General features: G+C 41.1%; 1 pseudogene; it reads right to left on the bottom strand.

Moving 5' to 3' along the window:
• Positions 1-354: 354 nt before the first annotated feature.
• Positions 355-21504, bottom strand: part of LOC133116925 (deoxynucleoside triphosphate triphosphohydrolase SAMHD1-like) — a 31070-nt pseudogene continuing 9920 nt past the window's right edge.

The raw sequence follows: 21504 nt of genomic DNA on the forward strand, positions 1-21504 counted from the left end.
AATATCTCCTCCCTTTATTCGCGGGACCCACCATTGAATGCATACGCACTAACATAAGCGCAGCTTACAGTGAGTCACCTAGCTCACATGCGTACTGCGGTTCTAGCCCCGTGCGGCAGTTTGATACATACGGCACATGTTTCCTGGGCAGAATGCATCATATGTCGCTTAGCACTTCTTCTTTATAATCTTCCCTTTAGTTTATGAACAGCCATCTCCCATCTGAACACCACCACCTGCTATATAGAAGAGTTTGACTTTTGCAGTCAAGGCACTATTCCCCAAAAAACACAAATAAATATATATGTAAATAAGATGCCCCCTCAGACTACCACCTTCATCTTCATCATCATCTCAGCTCTCCATCAGCTCCAGGCCAAGCTGATCCTAAACGAGTGACAAAATGTCAGTGAGGGATGCAATTATTCTACTGCATTAAACTAAATGACTGTTATATGATTCACATTCCTAATACTAGCATTTTTCCAGGACAGCCTTGTCAAGCGTCTACCAATACAATTTATGTTTCCCAATTAAGGCTGCTTCAAAAATGCATTGATCTTCAAAGAGTTTACAAAGATGCATTCATGGATTTGGACACAGATACTACAAGTCAAACAACAGGCCTCCGCCTGCCTGAGAGACATCCAGAGCTGGATGGGCAACCACCATCTAAAGCTCAACCCAGGTAAAACGGAGGTCATCTTCATCCCTGCTTTTACCTCTCCCTTCTCTGATTTCTCCATCTCACTAGGGGATACCACAGTGACCTCATCCCCTAGTGCAATAAACCTTGGAGTGGTGATGGACAACAGGCTATCCTTCTCTGAGAACATCGCTACGGTGACCCGGGCATGCAGGTTCTTCCTGTACAACATCCGGAGAATCCGACCCTTTCTCACCACCTACTCCACTCAGCTCCTTGTTCAAACAATGGTCCTGTCCCGCGTGGACTATTGCAATTCTCTGCTGGCTGGCCTTCCAGCATCTGCCATCAGACCCCTACAACTGATCCAGAATGCTGCAGCCCGTCTGGTATTCAATGTTCCCAGACATTCACATGTCACCCCCCTGCTCCGCAACCTCCACTGGCTGCCTGTTATGGCTCGCATCAAATTTAAAACTTTGGTGCTCGCATACCAGGCAGTTAAACAATCAGCCCCTGTATATATTCAATCCCTTATCAAGACTTATACACAACACGACAAGACCCCTCCGTTCTGCCACTTCGTGCCGTCTGGCGCCTCCTCCTTGCCACACCTGCACCTCACGCTCACGACTGCTGTCTGTCCTGGTCCCACGGTGGTGGAATGACCTCCCGGTGGATGTCAGAACGACAGAGTTTCTGACCTCCTTCAAGTGCAGACTGAAGACCCATCTCTTCAGGCTACACCTTTCCCTCCCCAACTCACCACCATGATTAGCCTTAGACTGTAATGGCACTTATGTATAGATTGTATAGATATTGTTACTTGTATAGGTATTGTTATTTTTTGTATTCTAGCTGCAATTGTGGTATGTTAGTTTGAAAGTTGATTGTACTCTTAAAGGGTTCAGATTTTCTGCATGTTTACACTAGGACTCGGAAATATACTGTCCTCTCAGGTCCTCTTTGCACTTGTTCTTGTGTTTAATTTGCACTTTGTTGTACGTCGCTCTGGATAAGAGTGTCTGCTAAATGCCATGTAATGTAATGTAACAGGCAAGGCTCCCATTCAATAAATCACCATTGTGAGCGCTGTGTCACGCAAACAGGCTATTCATCAGAGTGATGTCATATCTTCAAGGGAATTAAGAAGCCCGGTCTACTCTGTCATTGGTCGTGATGTACAGCCGACCAATCTGAAACTTAATTCCCCCAAAAGGAATACATAAGATAATTATATTTATTATATTATTTTCAAATGATAATCTGTGGATAAGGCACATATTGGTGGGGAAAAGGGCTGTGCAAGAGGGTGGATGTTTACCATTAGCTCAAAGGGGGGACGCCACTCCTTAAAGTAGATCTTGGCTGCGTCAAAGCTCGGTTCGTCAGTCTTCTTGCAGTAGACCCGGACCAGTTGTTCAGCAAACGTCTCCGGAAGGAGCAGGGACACCTGTGGGCAAGACGGTCCACTGCCAGGCATCAGGAAATGCACAAATGATGGACGGACATGATTTAAGGAAAATAGGATTCATCCTCAGAGTACTTCCTGTCGATCCAAAGTTTTTCATCTTGATTCTAAAACCGTAATTATACAGAAGCCCAAATAACCTCCTACCTGCTCTTTGCTGATCTTTGTGGCATTTGTGGGGTCATTCTTGGTGTAAAAATACACGTTATTGACCGGGTTATCCTTTTTCTTCCCATAATCCATGTTAATAATCTGCAGGAGTAAAAAGGGAACAAAAGAGCACAAGCAGAAAGCATGCCAAGGTTACTAAGACTTGTCTGAGTTTCACACAAGTCATTTTTACATTACATTAATGGCATTTGGCAGACACTCTTATCCAGAGCGACATACAGTTGATTAGACAATCCTCCCCTGGAGCAATGCAGGGTTAAGGGCCTTGCTCAAGGGCCCAACGGCTGTGCGGTTCTTATTGTGGCTACACTGGGGATCGAACCACCGACCTTGCGAGTCCCAGTCATCTACCTTGACCACTACACTACAGACCCCGTCCACAGACCACAGACTATCATTTGCAGCAACAAATTCCTTTGTGACACCACTAGGTGTCTCTGGCCTCCGGAGGGAAAATAGTGTTATTAGCATGAAACGGAGACTATAAGGAATAAGGAATTTTTCAGTCTCTGTAAAAATAACACTACCAAGAACAGTGACCAATAATATATATATAAAAACGAAAAACTATAGGACTGAAAAAAACGAAATCTCAAGAAGTTCTAAAAAGGTGGTTCTAAAAGCTTTATATATGGTAGCATTGTTGTTCTGATACTTAATAATCTGAATTTCAATTTTGCTTCAAATTAAAAACATTATAGAACACACTTGTCATGCCTCCCATTCACATTGACATGGTATCAAATTTTTTTACAATGTACATTATTGCTGGATTACTCGATGTTGTAATTGTTTTCAGTTACATTGGTGAATGGACAGGTATTGGTACAGGTATTGATGAATGCCCTCACATGCAAAGAGCATATGGGACAGCCATAATTACAGTATTTCATGTGTGGGCATATTCTTTGAGCATTCTTTAGTTTAGCCATTTCTTCACCTCTTCATATTAACTTCTTCAGCACCTTTAGGTTTTTTCCACAGTAAAATGTAAACACTTTCAAGTTTCCATGATTATTCAAAATGGAAACTTCACATACATCAGGTGCTATATCTTTCAAAAAATCACTCAAATGAAAACAGAGAGTAAGACTTCACCCAATTATAAAACAAAGAAATATGGCTGGTAGGTGAACATTAAAAAGATATGGGATACTATAGCACAAAATAAGCATAATTGGCAAGATGTGACAGACAGAACTGAAAATCTGCTCTCACTCCACAATTTGGCAGTTTAATGACGAAGCGATTATACACACACATTTGGACCACTTTTTCACAGATTTTAATATTTATCATACTGATTTGGCATTATAAGAAAGACCTTGGAACCAAAATTACACATTTATTCCAGTTACAATAGACCTCATTTCACAATGTTGTGTGTGGGGTCCTGGTCTCTGCACTTGTCTCTAGGGCAGGGAATTTGACAAGCCCTACTTCCATTACAGTAGGACGAAGAGAGATGGTTATTTGATCAATGTATTTTAGGTTGTCACCAGCTCTAACATTTATGTTGTCCCCAAAATGAAAAAAACAATTAAATTGTCACCAAACTTAGGTTATAATGTCAACACCATCTCCAGAAAATTTGGTGTTGGATATTTGAGTCAATGCAGAGATATCATTACTGAAGCAGCATCAGACAGTTTTGGATTACCAATTCCTGGTTTTCCACCCTCCCTTTACCTGGGAGTCATGTGTGAAGACAGTCTGGCCAATCAGTAGCACTAATTAACCACGAGAAAAGAAAACCAGGGCTGGATTTGGATTACAGCCCAGTTTTACAATGTGGTGTGGCTGTGTTCATGCAGAAAATAACCTACCCTTCTCAGCACAGAGTATCTGAACCTTGAAAAGAGTATGCCATGAAATCAATTCTCAATGTAAACATTGTTTCTCAACTTGCCATATGTATGCTCAAAGCCAACTCTAATCCAACAGAGATGAAATGTGTGCTTCATAATACTTGATAAACATATCTTGATAAACTTAGAATAGCATCTTAGCATCTTGACTGGTAACCACAGTCAAGGCTGACAAACATGAACATTTCAAAACATGGTTAAATGCAGGCCAAGCAGAAATGTAAAAGTAAATGGTTGACAGGTATTTGCATTGTTAAATACAATAGTGCCATGATGCTGTTACTTTGTATAAGGCAGGGGATGGCGGTTTTGTTTCATGAACATTTGTAGGTTGAATACAGAGTCAGAGTGATGAAAGACCTACTACAGAACAGTGACACAAAGTAGACAGTGGTATAAAGGCACTGATTGTGTTAGAAATGCTCGACTCATATGCTCCGTCAAGGGTCCCTGTCATTCCCACCATCTCCTTCTTTCACTCTCTCCCCCTTTTTACAGCGTCTACAGACTGGTTAATCTCACCAATGTGTCTGCCACAGGATCCTTGGGCCGGACCTGGCCCAAATATTTGTAGAGTTTGCGATCAATGATGTTCTCCAGGATGGCCCGAGCCTCTGGAGACGAGGAGTACAGGATCTGCTGGAAGATGTGGTCTGAAAAGGGATTGGCGGGGGGGGGGGGTTCTTATTATTATTATTATTATTATTATTATTATTATCAGGTGTACTCTTAAGCCTAAACATTCTCAAAAGCTACACAACTTGCAACAACTTGGGCTGCATATAGCCGATGCAGATAGCACCTGCTCTTTAGTAAATTAGCTACCATTGTGTTTTAACAGGCACTTAATTTGCAGCTCTTCCGTTAAATCTCGGCAATATGAGAGCCTTCCATCACTATATAACAGGTATGTAAAGTGCCTAACCGGTGAGTTTTGTATAAGCCTCCATATCGTCAATGGCAGTGGAGATGGTGAAAATCTGGCCATTGGAGCCTATGATCTGAATGTGGTTGTCAGCCATCACAAAAGCCTCTGTTATCCTGTAGACAAGAGAAGCCATCACTGTTTGCATTCATATCATTATGGCAAAGCAATATTGGACATGGTTCCCCAGTATGAGCTGGGGTCTTTTTGGAAAAGTGTGAAGGTACTCACATTGTTGCGATGATGTTTCCCACTTTGTGCTGGTAGGCCCGCCGATGAAGGCTATACCGTGTGTGAAACATGTCGTACAAATTTCCCACTTCCTGGAACCAACAGAAATGATTAACATACGCATCATAATGGCAAATCAGCAAAAGGGAGGTTTGGTGCAAGTATGGCGAGTATCTGTCCCAGTGAAAGTAATTTGCCTCGACCCCCCTGATCAAATCCTATCAAAAATCAAAGGCCAGGTTTGTGCTTTTATTTAGTGTAGTTTTTATATACTGGAGAATGTAGTCAGACTCCCATGCACATAATGCATGTAGATTTTTGTTGTGGTGTCTATAGCCAGACCCACATAGTGCATATAGCCTTTGACAGGTATGACTTTTAAGACTCTGCAATTTGGTTTCTCTTGTAAAACTTTTATTTATATTTAATTTGGAATTTAATGTGATTAAGTAAGTAACCTGCCTGGTAAAATACATTGTTGGTTACTCCCTAGAGTTGGTCTAGGGAGGTTGCAAATTTACGCTTAATGTATCATGGCATATTGCACCCGTAGGCCTCTGACAGTAAATCAATCGCCTCCGCTAGTCAGTTCATTCATGTCAAGAACAGTCATAGCTAATGTTGGTCTTCTTGGGTCCCTGAGCTGCCATCGCCTACACCCAAAAGCAGTTATTCCTGCGACCTCTGTAATGACTGTAGATATCTAGCCAGCTTGTGACACATGCACATAACGGCCGATGTGACATGTGGCGGGACCAACAGAGGACTGTTCAGGGAGTATGTTACGGGACAGGATTCCTTTAGCCATCAAGTCTAAATTATAAATAAGAAATCTACCAAAGCTAGATAACTAATATAAATTATTATTAAAATGGAGTCAGATAATAAATACAAAGGTAGATTTGCCGTATTGTGGAGATGCCCAGACCAGTAGAAAGCGGAAGGCAGAGTGGTACTACTGTCTTGGTAACTTGGTTTATTTATTGGCTGATCTAGTTATTAACCATTAACATTTAACCCTACTAACCTCATTCAGATCAGAAGGACAAGCACACAGATACCTTCACCCTCGCTAAATTCTGTCGTTGGGTTCGTGCAAGGCTTACACATTTATTCCAGATACAATAGATCCCCTCGCACAATGTGGTGTGTGGGGTCGTTCTCTGCACGGTGGCACCAGTACCTTGTCTCTAGAGCAGATGTGCTTCATTCCGCCCGCCTTACACACACGTGAAAACTTCAGGAAGCGTTGGTGGTCAAAGCTAATTTGCATGCCCAGGTAGTAGGAGTCTCTAATGACAAAAAGAGAAGTTTGTAAAGATTCGATATTGGTTAAAAAAATGTAATAAAATGAATCAGTAACTGGCAAACAGACCCAACTGTCATGACATGCACACTGCTTGTTCTGAGTAATTGACTCATTCATTGAAAGGGGCATGTTCAAAATAATAGCAGTGTGGATTTTAATAAAAACAGATGTCATTAATTGTCCTTTATTAAGGAAGAAGGGAAGAAAATGTTTCGCACATTGTTATAAAATATATTTCCTTCTGAATTGCAAAGAAACATTGTTCGCAGGACCAACGTCATTTAATTAAAAAGAGAGGGGAAAACATATAAAGAAGTGCAGCAAATTATAGGATGCTCAGCTAAAATGATCTCAAATGCTTTAAAATGGCAACAAAAACCTGAAACACGTGGAAGAAAACGAGCAACTACTGTTAAAATGGATTGAAGTGTAGTCAGAATAGCGAAGATTCAGCCATTCATCAGTTCCAGAAAGATCAAAGATGATCTACAATTACAAGTGCTGTTAGTCAGAAGACGTATGATCGAAGCTAAGCTATCAGCAAGAAGCCCCCTGTAAAGCACCATTGTTGAAAAAACCGCATGTGCAGAATCGGTAAAAATTTGCCAAGGAACACATCGATTGGCCCAAAGGGAAATGGGGTAACATTCTGTGGACTGATGAGACTAAAATAGTTATTTTCTGGTCTAGTGGTCATCGACAGTACTTCAGAAATGGGTGTTTCAACAAGACAACAACCCCAAACACATGAGTAAGTGAGCAACATCTTGGTTCCAGACAAAAAGGATTGAGGTAATGGCCAGCTCAATCCTCAACTCCATTGAAAACTTGTGGTGTGACATTAAAAATGCAGTTTCTGAAGCAAAACCCAAAAATTCACAGGAACTGTGGAATGTAGTTTGTTCATCCTGGGCTGAAATACCTGTTTCTAGGTGCCAGAAGTTGGTTGACTCGATGCAACGCAGATGGACAGCAGTTATCAAAAACAACGGTGATGCAACTAAATATTAGTTCAGTCATTTAAAGTGAAGTTAAATCTTGAAAAGTTTATTCTGTTTATACAGTAAGTGGTTGAGTTTGAAGAGAAAAATGTTGAGATTAATATTCCTTTTCTTTGCTTCCTGTAAAAGAATAATGCAGATTTTGTTTGTTAATGCTTTGATTTGGAAATATGGGACTAAAAGCTATTTAAAAATATCTGCACTTTATTCACTTTTTTTAATTAACTGCTATTTATTTGGACACAAATGTATATATATTTTAAGTGAGGACTGTAAACAGGCGGTACCATTTAGGCATGCATGGCTGCCAAGCGTGCTGGCTCATTAACTCTGGTCCTCATGGTCACTCCAATGGCAATCCTAGAATCAGGACTAGATACTGCCAGATTTCTTATACCTGCACTTAGGAAGTGATTGAACACACAAGTAATCAGAAAAAGCGGAGAAGCCAACTGTCCAATTACTTTTGGTCTTTTAAAATGGGGGGAATGTGTATGATGGACCATGATGATATGAGTAGTCCAATCATTGTCATTTCACAAGCAACTCCAGACTGCCAGTAAATAGTACCACTAAATAGTATCTATTTATAAATCCTGGCCTTCAAAACCCTGTGTTTCTGGCTCCACTACACTATGTCATGGCAAGCTATTCCACACACTCTCTGTGTGAAAAAAAAAAATATTTTTTCAAATTATTTTCTAATTTCCAATTATGCCCCCTCGTTCTGCTAACCAAACTCCTGAATAATTGCCTGTACTTCACTTAGTTAATCCCTTTACGAAATGTAAAAGCCTCAATCAAATCACCCCTAAGTCTCATGATCTAGCTTTCCTTATTAGTCCCCATGAAGTCTGAGTAATGGGTCCTTATTACACCCCTAAGTCTCCAATTTTACCAATCTTAAAGAGATTAAGCATCTTGAATCTTTCTGATGTCAATCTTTCTTTAAGTCAATCTGGTTGCCCTTCTTTGAACCTTTTCGAGCACCACTATATCTTTCTTGTAGTGCAGAAGGTGGGAACTTTGTTGCAGGAAATCAGCCTCGTGTATGAGAAGATATTGATATCAGCCCCAGAATTTCCATAAAGTGCACTTCCATCCAAATCACTCACCGAGCAAGATAAGCAAATTTGTCCACATCAATGCCACTGTTTTTGTTGGCCACAATCTCATACAAGAAAGATTTTTCTTCCTGTCTTCCTTGATATGGCCACTGCAGAGATGAGAAAGTTGATTAGACTAAGCAGGAGACAATCCTCCCCTGTAGGGTCAAGGGCCTTGCTCAAGGGTCCAATGGCTGTGTGGATCTTATGGTGGCTAGACTGGGATTAGAACCACCTTAGATTAAAACCTTGCCTATCCCAGTCATTTACCTTAACCACTACGCCACAGGCCGCCCCGGGTTATTGTAGAGACGCACCTGGCCGGGAGGAACATGGTTCCGCAGGGGTCCGGCAATCTGTTCCTTAATAAACACCAAATCCTCAGGCAGTTTCAGCCCATGATCCGGCAGCTTTGTCCTCAGATTGTTTTTGTCGAGCAGGTGATCTAACATTTGCACAGATGCAGTCTCATGCTAGAGCACGCACAGACAGACGGACAGACAGCATTAAGGATAAGCATAAGCATAAGCACCAGCATGAACCGATACGCATTGTGTGGTTTATAGAGTAATGTAAAAGCAAAAATACAGGCAACAAAAGAACAGGACACAAAAGAGTAGAAGTTGAAAAATACCTTCCACCCCAAACCCGGGCGTGCTTTTGGGATGAACATTCCATCGAACGTGTGGGGAAAAGGGCCATGTCCTGACCACAGCAAGAGGGATGAAAGAGGGGATGAGAACTGTCACTCAGAATAAAAATATATACTATAACAATTGGGGAAAAATAAAACCCAAAGAATAATAAAATATATTACAATAGGGAAGATGACCCTCCTTATAGCACTTTTTTCAACTTTTAAAGATAGCAACAAAATCATAACGTGACTACATTATCCTCCAACCGAAAGAGATGCAAATCGACAGACAGTGTAGGCTAATTAGTGTTCTGTTTCAACCTGACAGAAGATGCATGTTATGGCTCAGACACGGACACAGATTTGAGGACGTCTGGATAGATGACCGCACCCAGCACCAACAGGGCTGTTTCGACTGGACAGGATTCTGAATGCGTCAGGATTCTTCTGACAATATTGATGAACTCACATATTGTATGTGGTTTACAGTTGCTTTTTGTGAGGATGATGTGATTCCTTCAAAACTAGAGAAGATTTAATCCCAACAATAAGCCTTAGGTTAATAAGTCACTGGAGGGTTTATTGGCCAAAGAGCATTCTAATGATGAGGCTGCCGAAAGAGAAACCATGAATGTATAAGGAAAAAATTGAGGGTAGGCTTGGTTCAAATTTGAGATTGGCTTGGAATGGAATGAAAACTATGGTTGGGCTGCAGGAGATGAAAATTGAGAATGTGGTGAACAGTAAGCTTGAGGTCCTTCCAACTTGGCGTGGATTCAGGGTACCCAAGCTCAAGTACAAGAGAACCAATTAACTCTATGGCTATAGCTCTACACTCACCGAGCACTTTATATGGTATTTAATAGACTTATTTTTTAGACTTCTACTGCTGTAGCCTATTCACTTAGTGCTGTGTGTTCAGAGATGCTCTTCTGCATACCACTGTTATAATGTGTGGTTATTTGCATTACTGTCACCTTCCTGTCAGCTTTGACCAGTCTGGCCATTCTCTTCTCATTAACAAGGCATTTATGTCTGCAGAACTGCTGCTCACTGGATTATTATTATTTTTGCACCATTCTTTGCAAACTCTAGAGACTAGTGTGTGTGAAAATCCAAGGAGATCAGCAGTTTTTGAGATACTCAAACCACCCTGTCTGCCATCAACAATTCCACGGTCAAAGTCATTTAGATAACATTTTTTATCATTCTGATGGTTGATGTGAACATTACCTGAAGCTCTTGATCCATATCTACATGATTATATGCATTGCACTGCTGCCACACGATTGGCTGATCAGATAATCGCATGAGTATGTAGGTGTAATAAAGTAACAATGTTCCTAATAAAGTGCTCGGTGAGTGTATGTATTGTTGACTACCTTAGACCTGTCATTTTAGGTGTTCTTTTAACTTGTGTGTTCTGTGTTCTTTTAAACCTTTCTACAAATTGCCCTTCGAGGGACAATAACAGAATTGTATTGCAGTGCATTCCCTGTACTGGTGAGGGCAACTGACTTGCATTATATTTACTTATGGCTAAAGCCAATACCTGTCAGGTTCTGTGTTTTTCATTGTCAGTTTTTGTCGAAGTTGTTAGCTTTTCTGTGTATTCATTCCCTCTGTATTTACCATAGTCTGCTTCCTAGTTATTCCATTCATTCATTCATTTCATCTGTGTTTTATTTCGTGTCTCCGCCTTCCCAGTCCTTATATGTATTTCCTTTCTGTCTCCTGTCATTCCACTAACTTCCTGGTTATCATGCTTGTTATGGCCATGTATTAAACTCCCTTTGTTTCTGTCTTCCATTGCCAGATTGTTATGTGTCCTGACTATACTCTCTTATTTCTGATTGATTGCCATTGCGGCCTGTTTTGTCTTAGACCTCCAGCTCGAGATTTATCCTTCTGTACTGATTTGACCCAAAGTTTTTCGGCCCTGTTTGGCTTCTCGGTTTTTGTTTCCGGATTCTGTTTTTGTTTGGACTGCCCATGTGTTATCAGCCCTTTGCCTGTGACTTTGACGTCATATTGGATTATCCATGATATACCGGCTTGCTGGTGTACCAACCCATTGCCTGTTCTCTGTTGCTACCTTTTGCTGGCTATCGACCTTCGCCTGTTTATTCTGCTGCAAAGAAAATTAAGACTTGAAAGCTTACTCCTGTGGTCTCGCTACTGGGTTACTGTTCTGGTCCCTGACAATACCAACTGTTCAGCTCAGCCTGGCGCTGTTTCAGGGCATTGATCAGTTTGCCTGCCAGGTAGCACACCCTGCCAGAAAGACCACATTCTTTGCCATTGTTTACAGTACATTATTTGGTAAGTGGATACCCAGAGCCAAATCAAACCCTACTTTTATTTTTCAATGCATAATTGTTATGTTTCATGCTTCATTCACGGCTGTCTTAAAAATGCTATTAATTGAACATTTCCAAACTAATAAAATGTTAAAATTGGTTCAGGTAATAAAAACCTTTGCCATGCAAGACCCAAATGGCACTTGAGACCTTTTAAAGGGAACATGACGTACCCAATAGAGTGTTCAAAGCGGGTGTGGCAGGCTCCCGGGAAAACAAAGTCTGTGGCTCCCAGCTGCTTGAGGTGGCGCAGACGCTGGAACTGAGGTGTGTCAATAATGCTCACCAGCAAAGGGTGCAATTCAATACAGCCGTGGATAGGGTCATTGAACACCTATAAGGATGTGAGGAATCAAAGCAAAGGAAAATGCTGAAGACCAATCCATATTGAGTTCAACTTGAGTTTGCTTTATTGGCAAGAAATACAGTAGTGTGCAAAAGCCTAGATTAAAAAAAAAAAGTCTTATTAATTTTACTGTTTTCTACATTAGTTTGTCAGTAGAAAATACAAATTTGAGACAAACATTAATTATCCAAAAGATTAAATGTTCTGAGGTTGCTCAAAACAACCGACCAGCCAATTTTCTGATAAGACAGTTTACCTAAGAGATTTGATGTGGGTTTTAAAGGTTAATGGTCATCAAAATAAATATTGCTTTAGTTTAATTGTTTAATACTCTTTATAATACATTCAATATTTAGAAACTTTTAATTTCATTATTCTGAAAGCATCTTCGCTTTACATGCTTCTTTTTACAAGTGCATAAGACTTTTGCACAACATTGTACATACAGCAAATATAGAGAAAGGGTAACACACAAGTAGTAAATCATAAACCAAGTACTATTCAAGTATTTATTTCATGTAATATTGGGTCATGTGGATGAAAATAAGTAAACAGATAACAATATATTGTGAAAATAAAAAATAGTCTCTTTTGGAGAAAAAAGTCAATACCTAGTGTGGCCAAAACCCTTTGCTTTGCATTTAATCATTCACATATTTTTTATATTTCTTCACTTGTTAAACCATTCCATATGAAATGTTTTACACCAAATGAAACACCAAAGCTCAGAGCAATGCCAGGAAGAGACTTACAGTGCATCTAGAAAGTATTCACAGCGCTTCACTTTTCCCACATTTTGTTATGTTACAGCCTTATTCCAAAATGGAATAAATTCATTTTTTCCCTCAAAATTCTACACACAACACCCCGTAATGACAACATGAAAGAAGATTTTTTGAAATTTTTGCAAATTTATAAAAAAAAACAACAACTAAGAAATCAAATGTACATAAGTATTCAATTTCTCCCCCATTCTGACATTTGGTCTGAAAAACAGCTGAACCTCTTGACCACATCAACATGCTTTTATGCATTCAGCTGGTGTACAGGTCTACCTAATAAAGTGCTCACTGAGTACATACAAACACACACACTGTGCAGACAGTGAGGCATACACACACACACACACACACACACACACACACACAAACGTACTGTGTGGACAGTGAGGCATACACACACACACACACACACACACACACACTGTGCAGAGAGTGGGAGACACTGCTGCCCCACTACCACAGTGTTGGCAATGGATATTCATGAGGTACAAAGGGTGCCAAAAACAGATCATATCTGTGACTTTGTAGTAGGATATTTTTTGTTTTGTGATTTATTTCCTGAGAAATGTGAAGTGATGCCTGTTTTTGAAATCATCATCATCATCATCATCATCATCATCATCATCATCATCATCATCATCATCATCATCATCATAATCAATTCTATCACAAAAATAGAATTCCCTCACTGGCTGATATTCTGCAGTATGCCAGGCATACCTGTCTCCTGCAGTGCAGATCAATAAAATGCACATCACATTGTGCCAAGATCTGGGTTGCAAAGGAAATTTGACGTTTGCCGTCATTTAGCTGACACTTTTATGCAAAGCGGCTTACAGCTGATTAGACTAAGCATTCATAGGCCCAACAGATGCACTGATCTTGTTGTGGCTATACTGGGGCTTGAACCAACAACCATCCACCGACATTTGGAGATAAGATGAAAATAGGCAAGCCGTCAACCAGCAAGACAATGCCTGGAAGCATTTGCTTTCAGTTGGGGTTACACAAGATGCTTTACTTCAAAAGGTTGTGTGTGTTTGAAACTTCTGGCTGCTATAATAAAGGCCACCAACCAGCTTGCTGAAATACTATTTTTTCCCTTTAAATAAAACATAAAGACGCACAGACTGACAATATAAAGGGGTGTACCCTGTGTGGCATTAATAGTTGAATTAATTGGCATTGGTTTGGAGTCAATTGGTTATGTGACCCTTAAGCTATTGAAATATTACTATAATACTTTTAATATCTGTAAAAACTCAAACATGAACTCCTGGGGGGATCCTCTTGATCCTAAATACATTGTCTGAACACTCTCAGCCCTGTGGTTAAAAAGCGATTATTTTATTATTTTACTTGATAACATTTCAGACAACAAAGCACTTTTCAGATGGCCTAAAAATTACAATTCGTTGCGAACATATAAATATTGTTTAAGAATAAATAATGTGCCTAATGGGTAGCTGAAATATTATGCCTTAATGTTGTACGGTCCCACATCATAACGCGGTTGTTCTGGAATGTGTTACCATTGTCATTTTGAAGCTATTGACGAAATATATTGTTGAATTAAAGTTGCGATGAAAAAAGCGTTGCGCCGCGTCCTCTGGGCTCCATTGATTAACGAACAGTTATTTTGAGCACTGTGCACAGTGTTTTGTTGAAGAGCTTAATAGCTCAAGTCCGAAAATCGAATATTAAACTTTACCGCACTTAAACGGCATCAGGCACATACGCTTAAACATTAGCGTTCAACCATTCCAACTAACACGACTGTTTAGATACAAAAAAATAGCCTACACATGCACAGAAACACATTGAAAACGTACTGTCAATGTGTAAATGTGATATCCAGCGCCCAGTTATAGCAGTGAAGTAAGTTCCACACCTTATAAGTTCGTATGTATATACAAAACTAGTGCACACACAGACCGTCAGTAGGAACTGGAGCGGGAGGGAGGGTCCAGGTGGTGAAGTATGGAAAGAGAAATGTGTTCCTTAACCTTGTGAACATTTCAGGAAAATACTCTGTGCTGTTATAAATAGTAAATGATTACCAATAACCTTAATACACCAAGGGTACAATACTTTGGTTTTTGTTAAGAAATCTGGGAAAGCTGAACTGCTAAAATAATATCAAGGTTTAGTAATGGTGAAAGAGACAACTGAGTATAACCAAACAGTTCAATGAAAGTGAAAAAACATAAAAATACAAAAATACAAAAAAGGCAACAGTCTAATCTAAATCAGTGTAATTTTATTTATTTCCCAGCTGCAGTTACATGTACATCAGAGTCAAAACATATGTGAAAGTGTGATAATGATGCCTCCCAACAAAGTTATTCTCATGGTTTTCAAAATAAAAATCTCAAGGAGCTTTGCTTTCAAGCATGGAAAATCAAGTGCTGACCATAGCTTATTGTGGATCTCAACCAAGATGGACGTCAGTATACAGTACATGAGAACCACATGAGAACAATGAATAAGACCTCAAAGCAAGGAGGACAAGAATAAAAAAAATATATATATAAATAAAGTAAAAACACACCAAAAACACCACATTACGGTCACTCCAAATGCACAAAATGTTAACCAGATTTTAGCTGAAATGAATTAAGTTATTCTTATCTCAAGATGCCCACATATAATGTCCTTAGGGATTGCTTACTATCCTATTAGCTGAATTTAACGTTTAAAGCTATATGAAGAAAATAACCTTCACCTTTTTAGGAGCCTAGACTCTGACAAAAAAGCTTGCTAAAATTGTGAGAGTGAGTTCAATGTTTAAAAAAGAAGTATATTGCTGTTTTTGTGAATTACAATGATTTAAAAACAAAACAAAATTACACACAAATGAGCTACAGCTCATTACATAATCAGTGAACGGGAACCGCATTTTGCTAAATAGGCTGATATTAAACCGCGCAGTTAAAACACGTGTTTAGTGCTTTGAATATTATCACTGCGTGTGGTGATAACCATTTATCGTAAAAGCGTACATTCTGCATGTATCTTTACAATGAGCTTCACTATTGCCGGGATAGAATGGCAACGTCGTGTGGGAGGCTCCACTCCATTTTTTATTTCTCCCAGAATTGTAATTATTTGTATGGCTGGGTGTTTGTCATGGAAGTCACAGGTGATTTTCTATTTTTTTGGCGGTCCCTTTAATTCCCAGTTTCTTCTCCGCGATTGTTTTCGAGGATAACTAATCAAAACAAACGCACGTTCTTTCTGTGATGGACATTGATTTATTTTTACTTCAGTTACTGTCACTACAGCTGAGCACGTTATTCCAGCCGCTTCCAATTGCTTTGCATGTGATATTGCTTAATTTAATAAATTATTTGGTAAATATTTTCTGTGACAAACACCCAGCCTTAATTATTGCTTGGCTGACATCATTAAATGATATTTACTATTAATAATCTGTTTGATGATTTCTCGCTCTGGGGGTTGAAATAGTGGTCTTGCTGCAAAGAGTATTTCAGTATATCTTCACAGCCTAGATCTGTGTTTCTGTCTTGTGTCTCAGTTTACGTTTGCTCTTTAGAGGTGGAGAAATTTCAGGTACAATTGGTTAACTTTTGTAAATTCAACGGAATACAGAATCAGCCACACTTATAATACCTCCTCCCTTTATTTGCGGGATCCATCACTGAATGCATACGCACTAACATAAGCTCAGCTTGGAGTGAGTCACCTAGATCACATGCGTACTGCGGTTCTAGTCCCGTGCGGCAGTTTGATACATACGCCACATGTTTCCTGGGCAGAATGCGTCATATGTCGCTTAATACATTTTCTTTATAATCTTCCCTTTAGTTTATGAACAGCCATCTCCCATCTGAACACCACCACCTGCTATATAGAAGAGTTTTACTTTTGTAGTCAAGGCACTATTCCCCAAAAAACACAAATATATATGTAAATAAGATGCCCCCTCAGACGACCACCTTCATCTTCATCATCATCTCAGCACTCCATCAGCTTCAGGCCAGGCACATCTACATCCTAAACGAGTGACAAAATGTCAGTGAGGGATGCAATTATTCTACTGCATTAAACTAAATGACTGTTATATGATTCACATCCCTCATACTAGCATTTTTCCAGGACAGCCTTGTCAAGCATCTCCCAATACAATTTCTGTTGCCCAACTAAGGCTGCTTCAAAAATGCATTGATCTTCAAAGAGTTTACAAAGATGCATTCATGGATTTGAACACAGATACTACAAGTCAAACAACAGGCAAGGCTCCCATTCAATAAATCACCAATGTGAGTGCTGTGTCACGCAAACAGGCTATTCATCAGAGTGATGTCATATCTTCAAGGGAATTAAGAAGCTACTCTGTCATTGGTCGTGATGTACAGCCGACCAATCTGAAACTAGCACTAGTTAAAAAACTAAAAACACTTCATTCCCCCAAAAGTAATACATAAGATAATTATATTTATTAGGCGGCACGGATGGTGCAGTGGGTAGCACTGCCACCTCACAGCAAGGAGGTCCTGGGTTCGAATCCCCGTCAGCCTCTCTGTGCGGAGTTTGCATGTTCTCCCTGTGTCTGCGTGGGTTTCCTCCGGGTACTCAGGTTTCCTCCCACAGTCCAAAGACATGCAGGTTAGGCTGATTGGAGAGTCTAAATTGCCAGTGGGTATAAGTGTGTGAGTGAATGGTGTGTGTGCCCTGTGATGGACTGGCGACCTGTCCAGGGTGTATTCCTGCCTTTCGCCCAATGTATGCTTGGATAGGCTCCAGCCCCCCTGCGACCCTGTTCAGGATATGCGGGTTAAGATAATGGATGGATGGATGGAATTATGTTTATTATGTTGTTTTCAAATGATAATCTGTGGATAAGGCACCATATTGGTGGGGAAAAGGGCTGTGCTAGAGGATGGATGTTTAACCTTTGCTCAAGCAGGGACGTTTACGCCACTCCTCAAAGTAGCTCTTGGCTGCCTGAAAGTTTATGTCATCAGTCTTCTTGCAGTAGACCCGGACCAGTTGTTCAGCAAACGTCTTCGGAAGGAGCTGGGACACCTGTGGGCAAGACGGTCCACTGCCAGGCATCAGGAAATGCACAAATGATGGACGGACATGATTCAAGGAAAATAGGATTCATCCTGTACTTCCTGTCTCTCCAAAAATTTTCCAGAATTATACAGAAGCCCAAATAACCTCCTACCTCGTCTTCGTTGATGATTCTGGCATTTGTGGGGTCATTATTGGTGTAAAAATACACGTTATTGATCAGGTTATGGTTTTTCATCCCATAATCCATGTTAATAATCTGCAGGAGTAAAAAGGGAAAAAAAGAGCACACACAGAAAGCATGCCAAAATTACTAAAAATTGTGTTATTAGCATGAAACGGAGACTATTATGCCAAGGCTGGCTCTAGCAGCATTGTGAACAAACAACATTCTCAAAAAAGAAAACCAGAGGACAGATAAGGAATTGACTCTGTATATTGTCAGTCTCTGTAAAAATAACATTGCCAAGAACAGTGAAATCACTCGGATGAAAACAGAGAGTGAGACTTCACCCAATTATAAAACAAAGAAATATGGCTGGTAGGTGAACATTAAAAAGATATGGGATACTATAGCACAAAAAAAGCATAATTGGCAAGATGTGACAGACATGCGCTGAACTGAAAATCTGCTCTCATGCCACAATTTGGCAGTTTAATGACAAAGAGATTATACACACACATACACACATTCGCGCCAACATGGCCGGAATATCTTGAACCTCATCTTCCCTCCCAGATCCGCTGGTGTTGATATCTGTGTGGCTGGTAGCCTCTGGAACTGCCAGTCCGCCGTTCAGAAAGCAGACTTCATATCAGCCTATGCCTCCCACCTCAACCTTGACTTTCTTGCTTTAACTGAAATGTGGCTCTCACCAGAGAACACAGCCATCTCGGCTGCCCTTTGCTCTGCCTTCTGTGTTTCCCACACACCCAGAACCTCTGGCAGAGGAGGTGGCACAGGTCTCCTAATCTCATCCTCATGGAGATGTAGTGTCTTCTCCTCATCCTTCTCCTTCTTCTCTTTTTAATTTCATGCGGTTTCTGTTACTTTCCCATGCAAACTCTTTATTATTGTTGTTTATCGCCCCCCGGGTCCTTTGGGGAGCTTCTTGGATGAGATGGACATCCTCCTTAGCTCCTCACCAGTCAATGGCACTCCCCTGATCCTCCTGGGTGACTTCAACCTGGGGCGAGTCCCCCAGTCCACCTTTCTCTTTTGACCTTACCCTCACACTTTCCCCTCCCACCCACAAAGCAGGCAACCTTCTTGACCTCATCTTCACAAGCTGCACAACAACCAACCTCTCTGTAACACCATTCCATATATCTGACCACTCCTTCATCTCTTTTTCTCTTCCACTCTCCTCTAACACCCATCCATCTCTCCCACCATCCACTATCACCTGTTGGCGGAACCTATGCCACCTGTCTACCTCCACCCTCTCATCTACAATCCTCTGCTCACTACCATCCGCGGAGTCTTTCTCTCGACTGTCTCCCGACGATGCTGCTACAACCCTGCTGCTACACCGCCCTCTGTTCCGGCACCATGCCCTCTTCCCTGAAGAGGGCCAGAGTCACTCCCCTGCTAAAAAAACCTACTCTTGACCCCTCTGCTCTGGATTTCCTCCTACCTCTCTGGTCGCTCCTACCAGGTGACTTGGAGGGGCTCAGTCTCTGACCCTCAACCCCTACAAACTCGAGTCCCAGAGGGCTCAGTTCTTGGTCCTCTCTTCTTCTCGCTATACACTGTCTCTTCTCATGGCTTTTCTTATCACTCTTACGCCGATGACACCCAACTCTTGATTTTCTTCCCCCCCGATACCCAGGTCACCACACAGATCTCTGCCTGCTTGGCTGATATCTCTCCGTGGATGACTTCCCACCACCTGAAGCTTAACCTTGCCAAAACTGAGCTTCTCTACATCCCTGCTAAGTCCTCTCTGACAATCGTCCTCTCACTGACTGTTGAGGACTTTTTAGTTACCTCCTCCCGTACGGCAAAGAATCTTGGAGTGACTCTTGAACTGCCTCACCCTGGCTCCACAAGTATCCTCCACTGCCAGAACCTGCAGGTTCTTTCTCTACAATATACGCCGTATCCGTCATATCCTGGCGGAGAAAGCCACCCAGCTCCTAGTCCAGGCACTCGTCATTTCCCGCCTGGATTACTGTAACTCCCTCCTAGCCGGTCTCTCAGTTTATGCCATCAAGCCCCTCCAGCTGGTCCAAAATGCTGCAGCCCGCCTGATGACCAGTCAGCCCAGGTCGGCTCATGTCACCCCGCTCCTCATTGGCCTCCACTGGCTTCCTATTGCCGCACGCATCTGATTCAAGGCCCTAGTATTGGCATTTCAGGCTGCTAAGGGGACTGCCCCACCTTTCATACAATGCTTAATCACTCCCTACTCCCCAGCTAGACCACTAGTCCCCAAGTCCCCAGTTGCCAGCTCTGGTCGCCTTATGGTTCCCTCACTACGAGCTCCTGGTGGTCGAGCTGCATGTTCACGCCTGTTTTCCGTTCTGGTTCCTCAGTAGTGGAATGACTTGCCTACCACTGTCAGGACAGCAGAATCCCTCCCCCTATTTCGATGCAGACAAAAAACACACCTTTTCAAAATGTACCTTAGTCCTCCCTCCTGATTTCCCCCGCCCCCGTTTCTGATATCCCTATCCCTCTTGTCTACACCCCCGCCCCCCAAAAACAAAACAAAAACAATTGCACTTCAATGATGACTATATGTTTAGAACAACTTCTAAAATTCATGTGTATTTTACTAGTTATGGATGTGATGCTTTATCTTGTGGAAGAACCTATGCACTTGTAAATTGCTTTGGAATAAAAGCGTCTGCCAAATGAGAAAAATAATTAAAAAAATAAAAACAGGGCTGGGTTTGGATTACAGCCCAGTTTTGCAATGTGGTGTGGCTGTGAGTATCTGAACCTTGAAAAGAGTATGCCATGAAATCAATTCTCAATGTAAACATTGTTTCTCACCTTGCCATATGACCAAGTATGCTCAAAGCCAACTCTAATCCAACAGAGATGAAATGTGTGCTTCACAATGCTTGATAAATATATTGTGATAAATTTAGCATAGCATCTTAGCATCTTGACTGGTAACCACAGTCAAGGCTGACAAACATGAACATTTCAAAACATGGTTAAACGCAGGCCAAGCAGAAATGTAAAAGTAAATGGTTTCCAGGTATTCGCATTGTTAAATACAATAGTGCCATGATGTAGTATGAAGTATTTGGAAATGGAATTCTTATAATAATTATAACTGACCTGCATGGTGTACATAAGGTTTCAATCAGAGAACAGTTGCAAAGAGGCATTATTGTAGACATTTGACTCACAGTGACTTCGAAATCTTCAGCCTGAAGTGTTACACCTGTGCTGCTGTCAGGCAAGGTTTGAGCAATGCTTTCTGCTATCGCGGCGCGCACATCCTGAAGAAAAATGGACCACCCGAGTCAGAGTGATGAAAGACCTACTACAGAACAGTGACACAAAGTAGACAGAGGTATAAAGGCACTGATTGTGTTAGAAATGCTCTGTCAAGGCTCCCTGTCATTCCCACCATCTCCTTCTTTCACTCTCC

Source organism: Conger conger, chromosome 17 (assembly GCF_963514075.1).
Source record: "Conger conger chromosome 17, fConCon1.1, whole genome shotgun sequence".
In the NCBI taxonomy this organism is placed as follows: Eukaryota; Metazoa; Chordata; class Actinopteri; order Anguilliformes; family Congridae; genus Conger; species Conger conger.